Below are 14042 nucleotides of genomic sequence, written 5' to 3' on the forward strand. Positions count from 1 at the left end.
TAGCGGTGGCTCTTAAGGAAATGTACCGCCAGTGGTTTCCTTCATTGCACTCTACTTTAAGCAATTAAGCAAGTAGAAGGGGGAAACCCCGTGGGGCAGTAAGCAAAGGGCCGTCCTCGCCGCCTGCCCTGGGTAATTCAGTGTGAATTAGCAGACACCTTTGCACAAATAATTTTAATTACAATTTATAATATCTAGAACAGCGGTCATTTCGTATGACCGCCAGGCTTTCTAGTAAAATAATAAATGAATTCAGTAAAGATAATTTTTAATCTATTGTTCTCATTAAACTACATAATAATAATTTTTTCTCCTTTTAATTCGTTAATTATTTTATCGGTTTTAAATAAAACCCTCCTTTCCTCCGTTCATTTTTTAATTTCTTATTTTTACCTTTTTAGTTTCGGAAACACGTTACCAATCAAATAATTCAACTGAAAAATCGCTTTCCAACAATGACTAATCACTCTTTTATTTTCAACATTCTGTACGTAAAGTGTTCTAAAGTACTTGCCAAAAAATTGGAAATTAAGTTGGAAATCTAATGTGAACTTCAACTAAAAGCTTCTTTTCTACTTAATCCGATAGTGTCAATAATAAAATTACAAGCATTTGAGATTGTTCATTAAACGAAGGTATGTGCAAAAAATCGTTCTAACATTAAATTAAAAAAGAATTATTCAAGTTATATAAAAATCGCCTCACTATCTTGTATTGTCATTCATAATGCAATTTGGGCTTCCTAGCTTATTAGGAAATATTTAAAAGTCGACGGCAGTCTTTTAGCCATAATGACAAACATCACGAGGATGTTAAATGAAGGTTTATAAAAACTTCTAGAAAGTTGCATAATTAATGTTTTTCTGTAATTAATAATTCTTCTTTAAAGAGAGGGCGAGATGATTGTTTTATAAATTTTGAAATTATCGTATTTTTATAACAGATACGCTTTTAGGTGTTAGAATTTTAATGTTTCATAAAGAAATAAAATATTGCGTGCCATAATAAAATTTAGAAAATCAGTTTTCAAAATGAAATGCTGAAAAAATGTCTATAAGCTTCTGAAATGGAAAAAAAAAATTTTAATAACACCGATAGATTTCCTTACAAATAAGTGCGTACATTTAGACAAAAATAAGCGATAATGTTTTAATAAAATTTTTCCATATTTATCCGACAAAAAGGCAATTTCCAGAATACACAACGAGAATGTTTATGGACAAGTGCCACATTTTTTGTCTTATTTAATACTCTACAAAAATACAGTCAAAAGTCGTTAATTCGGACACCCATAATCTCGAATGATCTATAATCCGGACCCCAAAGCTAAAAACTTTCTGCGCATGCGCCGCGTTGACGCATGCGCATAGGCGTTTACGCGTGCGCGTAAGACCTCTTACGTGTGCGCTCTTACGTAAGACCTCTTGCGTGTGCGCAAGCGCAGAATACGTTTTCGCGTGCGCGTTTTATGTATAACGAACGGTATAAGCTAAAATTATCTATTTCAGTTAATGTCGATGATTGCGTTGTTCCTTAATTTTTGAATTGGATTCGGCTTATTATTTTTTGAAGACTGTAAGAGCAATACTATAAAAGTAAACTTGAACTTTCGATTATGTCAAATAGAATTTCCGAATCTGGAGCTCCCAAAGGATCGTACAAAACGAAAGTATGTTTCGATGTCCATCAAACAAAAAGTGGAATTGCTGCAAAAAATGGATAAAGACATGAAGAATGTGACAGAGAGGTTAGTGAAAACGAAAAAATTTCGATTGACAAGTTAGTCGGTATTCTCGGCACGGCAATTAACGGAACTTGAACAGCGGAACTTTGTAACTGAACAAAAAATTATGTCTGTTTATAGAATTAAAGAGAAAGTATTATCACATAAAACGAAGCAACTTAAACAACTTACATTTAAAGAAATGTTTAATAAAGTAAACAAATAAATATTAAGCTTTTTTTTGTAAATTTTGATACCCTTTAGATCATAATTGTTCTTTATTTCATAAATTACGGTTTCATATTTTTAATTTTAGAATTTCTGCATGCCATCTTACGCGATTTAAACTGATTATCTATAATCCGGAAAAATCAATAATCCGGAATCGCCGAAGTCCCGACGAGTCCGGATTAACGACTTTTGACTGTATAGATTTTAAAATTAAAGAGAAAAGCAAACTTAGGTTGGCGTAGATTTTGCAATCTTTTTCGAGAGAGATCAGATTTTTTCTTTAATTATTATTTTCAACGGCGGGCACTAGCCAGATTGGAAGAGGTGGTCATTTAACCATGGATGCATCAATAGCTGCGCCACCATTGCCTCATGTGAATGGGCAGAGAATTTACATTTGTGCATTCTCCAGGATTCGAAATCGGGCCTTCGATACGGCAGTCAGTGTCATAACCACTTTCTCGTCTGGGCAAGGAGCGATTAGACATACGTTCTTCTATTCCACGTTTGCTTTGGTTTATTTGATTACGGCAAAGCACATTAAAGCTATCTGCCTAAGGGAAGAGATGCATTTCATAGCGGGGCATTCTAAGGGAAACTAGCTCGTATATACGTTACACATGAGAAAAAACACGAAAAACCCCATGCAGCCAGTCCGTTCGCCTAGAATTGAACCCAAGAAGGAACTACCAGTGTTCAGCGACTTATCCGCTCGGTCGCCGGTGGGCATCTCTATTTCAGGAAAGGGGAACAAAATTTCAACAGTGGAAGGAGCGATACGATTTCATATGGAAAGTAATGGTGGAGCAAAGCAAAAACGCATGTTGCGTGATCTGTCGAGGCAAGTAATTAAACGCAAACAAGTTTAGCTATTAGAATTTTGGATACTTTTCCGTTTCGCCCGCTCAAATCTCACCAAGCAGACTTTATTGGCGACAACACACAGTATACACATAAAAAATGTTAACAACTGTTAGTTCTAAGAATTTTTTATTTTAAAGGCATAAACATTTTAATATCACTTAAAATTTTGTAAAAAGACAATAAATAAAAACAATAAATTTGTAAGACGATATTAATTTAAGAATTTACTATGCTTTCACGGTACAGCATCCTGATTCGCCGGTTCATAACACGTGACCCCAAGTGATTTCATCTCACGTAAACTACGCTACAAAAATCTAATTCTCTCAGTAATTATCTACATTAATTTCAGGTTAAATCTTAATTTGGAATACAAGTTCAAATGCAAGAATTATTTCAATTCGTACAAATAGCTTACTCAGAAATTATGCAAAACCGCAGTGCTTTACTTCGTTAGTGCATTATCATTAGAACTGATGAATTTAACCCTCGACTTCACATTTTCTATATTTTCGCCTTCGGGTGAGCGGTGTGATTGAATCTTAATCAACTTAATTACCGCGAAATGGCCTTAGGGCATAAAATTGAACTATCTGGTAAAATTTCTATGTAATTGTATGCCAGTATTGAAAGAAACAAACAATCTGATAAGAAATGGCTGCGACTTGTTTTGAAAATGAGGCGTAAAATGTTACCAGCGAGGCTACTCCGTTTGGCATCGGTTGTACCATTTTTGGCGATTTTATCACCTGCGCCGGCAAAATGGAAAAGTACCGAATTTTGAAAGCAAAAGCTAGACTAGAAAATGTCATTCACTAAAGAAAAGGACTAAAAAAAAATCCAATTTACGAACCAAGGAAGTTTTATGGATAATGTTTGGGGATCCAAAATCAAAATTATGATTAAGTGTCGGATTATGATAAGCGATTTAAATTTGTTTGTTTCTCCTTCTTCTACACGCGATTCATGTTCCCGGACAAGATATTTTAAGGCTCAATCAATTTAGCCGATATTTATCAAACCACATTTAAATGATATACAGTACAACTCCAATTATCCGAACCGCTTTCAGAATTTAAGGAAAAAATTGATATGGAAACGTAATGTTGGACAATCAACGATTTCAGACATTCAAAGGAGAAAACCTACACTTTTAAACTTCGTGTCACCGCTTGAAAACGAAGACTGAAGTTCTTCAAGAAAAATCAATGAAGCCAGCAACAAACAAAAATTTAGAAGGTGTCATTTTTAAGTTTTTCTTTTTTTTCCCAGCAACGTTCTACGGGAAATCCAATCTCGAGTCAGATTCTTTGTGAAAAAACTAAGATCTTAGCTCAGAAGCTTGGCTGTTCATCCTTTAAAAGCAAGAAATGGCTGGCTGAGAAATTTTAAGGGCAGGCACAGTGTCCGTCAAACAGCTCACTGTCTGTCTACGAGAAGAACATCTCCGGCCACAATGTCTGGCGGGTGGCGGTCGCTATAGCAACAAGCCTAGTATATTTAAAATAGAGGCGAACTAAGGGTTGCCAATTCATCTTTAAATGTGCCAAGATTGCAAACTGAAAGTAAATCTTCAAGACACCCCCACGGAAAATGGATCAAGGCTCTTATCTAAGGCAACAGACAGCTACAGACTAACTGGCAAAAGCTTTTCTTATGATAGACTATACTTTGACCGAGATGTTCAGCAAGCATTGACTTTCAACGCTTGTAAATACTGTAGAGTACTTTTACGTACATGTACAGTACGTAAAAGTGTTGCCTTTTCACTTTAATTAATTAAAACCTCTTTTTTTTTTCTCCCATTTTCAACATACAGTACATACAGTAATTAATTAAAGTGTACGTAAACACTTTCTTCGGAAAAAATCCAGTTATTCGAATGGGGTCCGGTCCCAATTGATGCGGATAATTGGAGATCTACTGTATTAAAATTCCAAAAGAATTAAAATCAGAAATGGGATCTTTAAGAATGGAACAACGTATTATTCCGATAGGTGTGACTTGAAAACTGACCTTGAGAAAAATCCGAGCAATTTCGCAGTTGATAAAAAGATTATATAGTTGTCTGATAAATATGCACAACTTTTAATGAAACATTCTGTCATAGTTTTCTCTAAACGTCATCTAGACGTCTAAACGAGTTGGTTAAACATGTTGTCGGCAAAACATCTCGTTGGCTAAATGCATTGTATGCCAACTGGCTTTCAGCTAAAGTGTCATGGATCCCTCGGAGACATATTTATGTATGGTAACATGGGCTTAGGAAAGAACTGATTACAAGACTCCGAAAATGTGTTTTCCCGAATCTTCCAAAAAGTCGCCAAGTTGGCAAGAAATTGCCCAATGTCACCAACTTAACGCCAAAATTTTTCTTGAAGGCTAGTGATGGCTATTTGCCCGCAAAACTCGCATTCTACCTGAGCTAGTTTTAAAGTTTAAACGTTGGAGTCGGAGTTAATTATAGAATACAATTCTTATAAAAACATATACTATACAAAACCTGCGGCCACAAATTAAATTATAAACAAAATAAACCCTAAAATTATCTCCTTAAAAGCAATGAATAAATAACTTCAATAATACAGAAATGGGCAAAAATAACAATGCAATCAAATGAATTTAAATATTTACTGAAATTTACAGAAATATGAATCTGTTGATATAACGAAAGATAATCTAAATCGAATATTGATAAAAAAAATCACTTCATTGCATTCTCATCAACAAGTAGTGTGTGTAGAAAATTTGATCTCGGTAGTTTCTCATGTATGTTAAAAACAAAATTCCAACCATAGCGAAACACCACTGGAGAACTAAATGAAAACTTATGAAGAAATTTTCTGAGCGTAAAGTATCAAATTCTAAAATATGAAATGTTTACATTTGGAATAACGTACATTGAAGTCCTGAAATATGTATGTATATATATATATATATACACTCATGTTCACCATTTACTTACACATTTTAATGTTTAATTTTCTTAAATATTTCTTTATTAATCAACTGATATGCTTAATTATGAGAATTTGCAATTCTGAATCAATAAAATGGAATTGGAAGATTTTGAGTTCAAGAACTTGTATGACATTTGAATAATTAAGTAGAATTAAGAAAATTCTAGAAAAGCTTCCTGTTCTCGTACTTACTTTCATTTCCTGTGGCTACTCTGCATTTAAGTTCAAAATGCGAAACGAAAGAGCAAAACGATGGCGCCGGAAATGGATGATTAAGCGCCAAGTAGCAGCATCTTTAAAATACATCTTTCAAACTTCGGAAACTTTGTTTATTAACCCAGTTATCTTATTAGATAATCTGGATTTTCAGTTCTGTCTGCATCAGCTTCCACCAGAAGGCAAATTAAAGTCATAAGCGACTTAAGCTAGGCAAATTAAAGACATAAGCAAAGTACTTGAATTTGGCAGAGCATTGTTGACCAGTTATTCTATTTACGTCTCCACGTTGCGTTTTGAGAATACTTCGAGCACTAACCATAGTTTCCGTCAGCGTGTGTGCATTTGCATTTCACATTTTAATTCGACCTTGATATTTGCTCTTCATCTCCCGCAAAAGGCGAGATTGATTTATGTTATATTTATTCTCAGTTGTACGTAACAGTCAAATTGAGCTACTTCAAATAGTTTTTACCAGCGAAGTACTCGACGCCAGTCAAGTTAGATTGAGAGAACGATACCGCTGTAATCCTTCTCTAATAACGATGCAAAAAATACGATTCACAGTCAGACATTTTTAACTCTGATGCGATTGAAACCCACATAAAAAATTTCCATAGAAACATAACGGCACTCAGTTCTAATCAAATGGTCGTGAAAGCTCAAGTTCCATCCAATATTTCACCTACATTCAATTTTAGTGATTAAATTTGGCAAAGAATTGATCAGAAATCAGTAACGCGAAAAAACACACAAACATTCTTCTTTAGATATGTAGATTTTGTAAAACTTACGAATTTTTTATTAACAAACTATATGATTTGAAAGCAAGCAGTAGCAACATTTTTCGAAATAAAGCATTTTCATCGCCAAAGCGCGAGACTGTTGCCACTCGGGAAAATGAGTGTTTTAAGAAGTTTTAATTAATATCTCGGCCGATTAAAGTCGTACGAAGATGGGAACAGTCGAAATGGCTTCCCACAAATTTTTGGTATCGGGAATAATGTATTTAATGTTCGCCAATGCTATTTTTATTTCGTTGTAAAACTTAGAATTTTTTATTAACAAACTCTACGACATGAAAGCGAGCAGTGACACTTCTCGAAATAAAGCATATTTTTATCTCCGGCGTGGGAGACTGTTGCCACTCGGAAAAGAAAAGGTTGCTTTTTTTAGTTATCTCATAGGAAACTTAGGGCCCAGTAAATCCATAATTCGGTTAATCTGCTGAAGTTGCTGTTTTTTAAATGTTCAGATGGTATGCTTATCTCTTACGCTTTGAAACAAAATAATTTCAGTTTATCACTTTAAAGTAATGTAGAAGCACAATTAAATTTCCTTATTATGTGACTGCTTTTTTGCTGGCAGAAATTTTCCCTAATTCAAGCACTTTAAAAATAACACTTTTAAACAAGCAGTTTCATTGAATTAACCTTATGGAGAGGAGAAAGGTCGACCAACAGAATTCGTCAGTTTAAATGATAGTGCTGCCATCTATGGAATTATTTAGAAACAATTGATAATTTTACAGCAGGGTTTCTTAAACTGTGCGTCGCGAGACCTGCAGCAGGGGGTCGCCAAAAATTTTAGCAGTTTTGATATTTCTTTAACTTATAATTATTTTACAATTACCAGATATATTTGTACCTGAAAATAGATAAAGACAATACAGACAATCAAACAAAAAAAAAAAAAAAAAAAACGTTTCGACGCATTCTTTTTATAATATAAACGTCCATTTTCTTTGCTTTGCACGTGAAGCTGTCATTTCGCCTGTTACTTATTTACTTTGTTACTTTTGCCTATTACTAATCCTCATGAATGTATGCTTCTCGCACTGTGAAAAAACAACGGTATCTAGAGATATGCAATTTTGAATTACGTAGTCCTCCATTCGAATATGGACATCTGGAAGCCCAAATTTGGAATTCTTTTTACTATCTATTTCATACTTTGTCAAACATTATAGAATTTTTGATTAACAAACTCAACGATTTCAAAGCGAGCAATGGCAACATCGTACGAAAAAAAAAATTATCTCCAGCGCGCGAGACTGTATCGAAAATTCTAAAGATATGCTCTCTTTGATATTTTGTGATACTGCAGTCTAATTGAATTTTATGGTTTAAGTGCGAAGAACATGATATTTAATAAGTTAACATACAAAGCGTTAAAAAACGCCCCTTTGGGCATAATATAAAATTTGAAAGCTTTCAGATTTATTTAATTTCTTTGTGTTTTTATTATGTTGTTTTTTTAATTCTGTTAATTATGTGAAATCTACATTAGCATGACTTCAACCAAGTGTTTGTAAATTGATGTGTATTCAGAAAATGATTTTGAATCTTCAGTACGGCAATGAGTAAACACAGAACGATGCTGTCATGAATTTTAAATGTGAAAAAGCCGACTGGTATATACATTCAAACAAGAGTAGATATATTCTGTACATTTGGTACTGACTGGCATACTTCCAAAAATGTTCAAGATAGACTTCCTAACTCAGGTTAGTTCAATTTCTAGAGCCATAATTTTCTACAGCATTCTTTTTTTATCCATATTAAATGTGTTATAAATTTTCGCGGCAAATACGTTTCAAAAATTTAAATGCTTTTTATATGTAAAAGATTTATGCCGCATAATAACTAGCATTTTCAAAATTATGAATTCGACTTCAAAGCCTCCAATCACTTTTTAAATATCTGCTACTTATTTTTCCGTGTTATAATTACAATTTTAATGTTTTTGTAGGTGATCGGACCTATTTGGAAAGCGATTCAAATTGTTTTTGTTGAAGATCTGTCAGCGTGATCAGTTTTGTTTCATATGCATTAATGCTATTAATGATTTTAATCATTACCTCGTCTTTTCCTTGCAATTCTAAATTTAAACCACTTAATTTTGACACAAAATATGTAAAAAATGCTAAATGACTGAGCCAAGCTTCCTTGTAGGATCGTACTCTCTTTGGTAACATACTCTGCTAGATCCTACTAAGGAACCTTCTTGCACACGCATAATGAATACCAGCACCCAGAAGGGTGAAAAACAACCTTTTATTATTTGTTAAACTCTGAACAGAAAATCACGTACTTCGTGCTAGCAATAACACCGACAAGTTGCGGCAAAACTTAAGAATTGTTACACAATAAGTTCAAATATAAAAAGTAGCGCTGGACTAACGAGTTAAATTAAGGCTAACTAGGTTGACTCGACAACCTACCCAGCGCCCAAAAATCCCAGTTGCTCTTAGTTAGAAGGAAACACATTCAGACTCAGCTCAAGAGAAAACTCTACTTGTTCAACGAAGTGGTCCCACAAGTGTCAAATGCAAAATACCCTGGGGTTACACTTAATGAGAAACTGACCTGGAAAAACCATATCACAAAAGTCAGAAAAAAGGCCTCCACAGTAATAAATAGCTTAAAGCCCCTGCTGAACAAATATTCTAGATTAGACCTACGCAGAAAACGGCTTATTTACATCATGAACATAAGGCCGATTATAGCCTATGCATTCACCCGCTTGGAATACGGCCAACAAGAATGACTTACATAAGCTGCAGCTACTGCAAAATAAGATTATTACACTCATCACAAATGCTCACTATTTTGTAAGTAATGCCATGTTACATAAGAATCTGAAGTTAAGTACCATAGAAGAACATATTCATAAGCTGAATAGAAGTTTTTACCAGAAGGCCATTAACTGTGCACATCTGTCAAATCTGAACACGCTGAATTATGTGATTTTGGAGGACGACTGTAATATTAGACCGTTAGCGGCCCACCTCACCAAAGACTCAAATTTTCCTACTTAGGATGACTGGTGTGTAGCTAGCTACATGTATATAGTGTATATATTGCATATAGACTTGTTATTGTAAAGTACTATTCTATTTTTCGTTTTCTTGTTTCCTTTCTCACACAGAATTATGACGGTATACTCACCACGTTTTGTCTGTTCATGTTTGCTGGATTTTTGACCGCGCGATGTTCCGGTCCCCTTTTACCTACCTCCCCATTCCTCATTACCTACGGGTTTAATATACTCACAGTCTAACGTGATGCGCCCATGTGGCAATAAATTGATTGAGCCGGAGAAATTATTCCGGCGATACCTAATCAGTCAGTCAGTCAGTTCTACGCAGCGTGATACTTATTCAGATGACCAAAAGGCGTATGAGCAACTCCGCGTAACAGCAAGGGCAGACTCGTAACGTGCGCTGGCTAGCGAAAACACGTTTTGAATTAAACTCGAAGATTCACCCGTTTAAATACTCACTTCACTTAAACTTTAAATTTGCATCCTGGCGAGGAAACTAAAAATAATTTGTTATGCAAAATAAGGGAAACCCTACATCCTTACTTAAATCTGAACATGCTTGATCTTGCTGTTCGAGAAAATTTTTCATCTCAGCTAATAAGGCATGAAATCTTTGCCGAAATTTACCACTTAGGTACCTTAAGTCGGTACGCAAAAATAATGCTAACACTTCTTGATGAATTATGCAGTGGCAGCGCAAAAAAACTTTGGGGATTCGTCGTTACAGAGTCGTAGCTAGGGTTTTCAGCGCCCAAGGACAACTGAAGATTTTGCGCCCCCTACTGCTTGCCACGGATGGAAAACATTTAATTCTAAAATGTCGTAACATCAGTTTGGCGCCCCTTGGATTCTGCGCCCTGGAACAGATGCCTCCCCTTGCCCCTCCTCTAGCTACGCCCCTGCGTCGTTAATTTGGCATATAGTTCTAAATTCCTTTGTAAGGCATATTGTTGCTCCTTCACCATTTGTTGTTATCGAAACTAATTAGAAAAAAATCTGACGTGACTTCCATGTACGGCTTATTAAACTATGCGCATTTTTTGCTGCTCTTCATTTACTTACATCCTCGAATTATTCCAACTTAATTAACCGATTCCTCAAGTCAAGTTGAAAGTCAATGACATTGTTCAAGTTCCCTCGTAAATATCGTTTGTCAACAGCATTTATAACTTGGTTTCTTCATTTCTGAAGATGTTTATTCTTTCGTCCTTTTTTGTTTTGACTGCCGATTTAAATAATACAACAGAATAAACTGTCCGAAAATAAAGTAAATTATTAATAGTATTTTTCCATTAACTATCATACGGGTTCTTCTTTCCTTGTGCTTTTGTTTGCCCTCGGACGTCGTCCTCGCTATCATCCAGGCAAATTTGAAGCTCACTGTACCTACGTCATCCACGAATGCTTAAATTTTATATTTGATTCATAACTGCATAGAAAAAAGACCAGATTGTAAGCAAAATATATTTTTATCTCGATCACAAAACTACAACAATTAACAGATGTAATGTAAAATGTAAACAGCTAAATAATGGTTGTTGAAGCATGATGTTTCTTCTCAAAATTTATGACTATCCACAGAGTCCTTTTCCTTCCAGCATGTTCTTAGTGCAGTACAAAGGAAATTGCGTGGCTTTTAAGAGAAATCCCGTTATCCCCGAACAACCGTCACAACATGCTTCCAAGGGACAGAAGAGAACATACCATCCCGCGAAGAAGAAGCCCACGGGGTAGCCAATGAAGATCAGGATTAGCAGCCATACGATAGAACAGAGGCACTTGCACATTTTGCCTACAAATAAAAAGATTTTCTTTTCTAATTTATCTAATAACTAATACATGTAAACAAAGAATTTGCTAATTAATAAGCAATACTATTGAGCTTTAGACAAACAAGATTAACATAATGTAACACCGTGCTCGCCTCGCAGATAAGACATCGTTCCAAATCGCTCGCGGCTAGACAACTGTTTTCACCTTATCGATTTATGTGTAAGGGCTACGGAATGGAGGTCTCGTATTCTATACCCGACCCTGAAGCAAATCCATGAAGTGACGGTTGACTGTGACCTTCACTGGCGCTCTCTATTGGAGAACATCACCATTATGACTGAACTGCCTAAACCAGGAGCAGCTGGTTTATAATACCCATTACAGATGGCGTAACAAAATCGACAAGGTATTAAAAAACAAACGATTATAAACATCACGACCAACATCAGCAAACAGTGCCTTTAAGATGTGCCAGTTCATCGAGAAAACACAAATAGCGATCAGACCATATTCTTCAGGAATGCATCTGGTTCGAAGAATAATTGAAACTGGTTTCGGAAATAACACAATAGTCTTTCTACTAAATTGATAGGGAATGTGTGTGTGTATTGAGAATACGGCAAAGCACACTAGGGCTATCTGCCTAAGGGGAGGGATGCCTTTCGTGGAGGACTTTCTAGGGGAAACTGGCTCGTATACACGTTACACATGGGGAAAACCACGAAAACGCCCATGCAGCCAGCCCGTTCGCGGGATTCGAACCTCGGACCGAACTACCAGTGTTCAGCGATTTTACCGCTCGGCCGCTGGTGGGCCCACTAAATTGATAGGAAATACATTCTCAGTTTTTCATCAATAGGAATAATAAGTGGCCAATGGAATTTCTTATTTAAGCAAACTTATTTTCGAGAGTTTTGTTGTTTATTCAAATGTTTTTCATACAATAAATTCAAGAACTTTCGTTTTATGCTTCACATTTCATTTAATCGAAGTCAAGGTTTATAATAATACACGAAAACAATACTTTATTACACCCGTGTAATATTTTCATTGAAACTATCTACTAGTTTAAATTGTTATGAATTCTTAAATTAAAATTTACATCTTTGTAAGTCTGTTTGTGCATCGTCTCCTCCGGAACGGGGGGGGGAGTTGAGTTTTGAGAGACGTACCACCGGATTCCAAAAATCCGTGGGAAGCCATTTCGACCATTGTCATCTTCGTACGACTTTTATCAGCTGAGATATTAATTCAAAACGCTAAAAACACTAATTTGTGCCCTCGTTTTTCTGAGTGGCAACAGTGTCGGGAGTCGTTGGAGATAAAAATGCTTTATTTCGAAACGTGTTGCCACTGCTCGCTTTCAAATCGTAGAGTTTGTTAATAAAAATTTACAAGTTTAACAAAATATGAAATAAAAATAGTTCTAAATGCAGTACCTCCATGCTGGAGAGGCGTATGTGAGAATTGGACTGAAGGTAAAAGTGTAAATTCTCCCCCCCCTTTTTTTTTGTCATAAGGTTTTAGCAAACTTCTGAAATTTCTAATGAAACCTGTTGCTCTTATAGTGGCAAAAGAGATATACACGCTCCAAACAAGGGTATAGTTAAAACGTACAGCTAGACATCCGCTCCTAATACAAGCGATGGTAAAAACCAGGGAGAATATTGCCATGTCGTCGGCATTGCATATTGTGATAGAATTCGAGTTATCTTCGAGCGTAAGGAAATCCATTACATAAATGAGATAGAGATCTGGGGCGGAAACAGACCCCTGGGGAACGTCTGCTGGACAGTGGTATATGTAGAGTAATAGCTACTTTGCCCGATGCTGAAAAAACAATCTTGAAGGAAAGAATTAAAAATTAAGATCGTACCTGCTGAGATCGAGAATTGGTAAGCTTGGAAATTAAGCCGTTATGCCAGACGTTTTCACGAAACAGTACCTTTTCTGAAAATTTCTCGAATATTCAAGTTTTGGAAGATTTCAAGCTAAGCAAAAATTATTTTAGTAAATTCAATATGAACTGTGGTTCGTCGTTTTAAAAAATCTTTGGGTGACAAAACTCCTCAAACTCTTACAAGTTACTTACTTCGGCAACACATGAGCGAGAAATTTCTACCAGCTTTTTGAATCACTTCGTCATCCTCAAATCTTTATAAATAGGTAACTGATCTTCGAAAGTTTTCCCAAACTCGTGTGAAAAAAAGAGACTTCCAGATCTTGAAATAAATATCTCTCGCCTTCTCGTAAAATAGAGAGGCATTAAAACCACTGTTTTCATGGATCTTTACCATTTAATAATTGCACATCCGAATTAAAAACTAGGAACTCTCAAGTTCAATTTACAAAGAAAGTGCGTTTGATTTATCAAGTTTCCTATTCACTTAAAGTACGTATTAACTACTCGACATCACCCTCTAATGCAGTGTTGTCAGATCGTGCGATTT

The 14042-nt window shown here is 35.5% G+C and overlaps 1 long non-coding RNA gene across 6 annotated transcripts in view; it reads right to left on the reverse strand.

Annotated features, from left to right (window-relative positions):
• Positions 1-14042, reverse strand: part of LOC146996609 (uncharacterized) — a 135763-nt gene that overhangs the window by 76803 nt on the left and 44918 nt on the right. The window contains exon 1 of one of the 6 annotated variants that reach the window (XR_015042324.1): positions 5971-6106. The exons of the other annotated variants lie outside the window; for them this stretch is intronic. This is a non-coding gene — a long non-coding RNA (uncharacterized LOC146996609). Of the gene's footprint in view, positions 1-5970; positions 6107-14042 lie in introns of those variants that run through there. 6 annotated transcript variants of the gene reach the window in all.

Source organism: Stegodyphus dumicola, chromosome 7, assembly GCF_044657685.1.
Source record: "Stegodyphus dumicola isolate Sdum_Otavi_A_Nest chromosome 7, ASM4465768v1".
NCBI lineage: Eukaryota > Metazoa > Arthropoda > Arachnida > Araneae > Eresidae > Stegodyphus > Stegodyphus dumicola.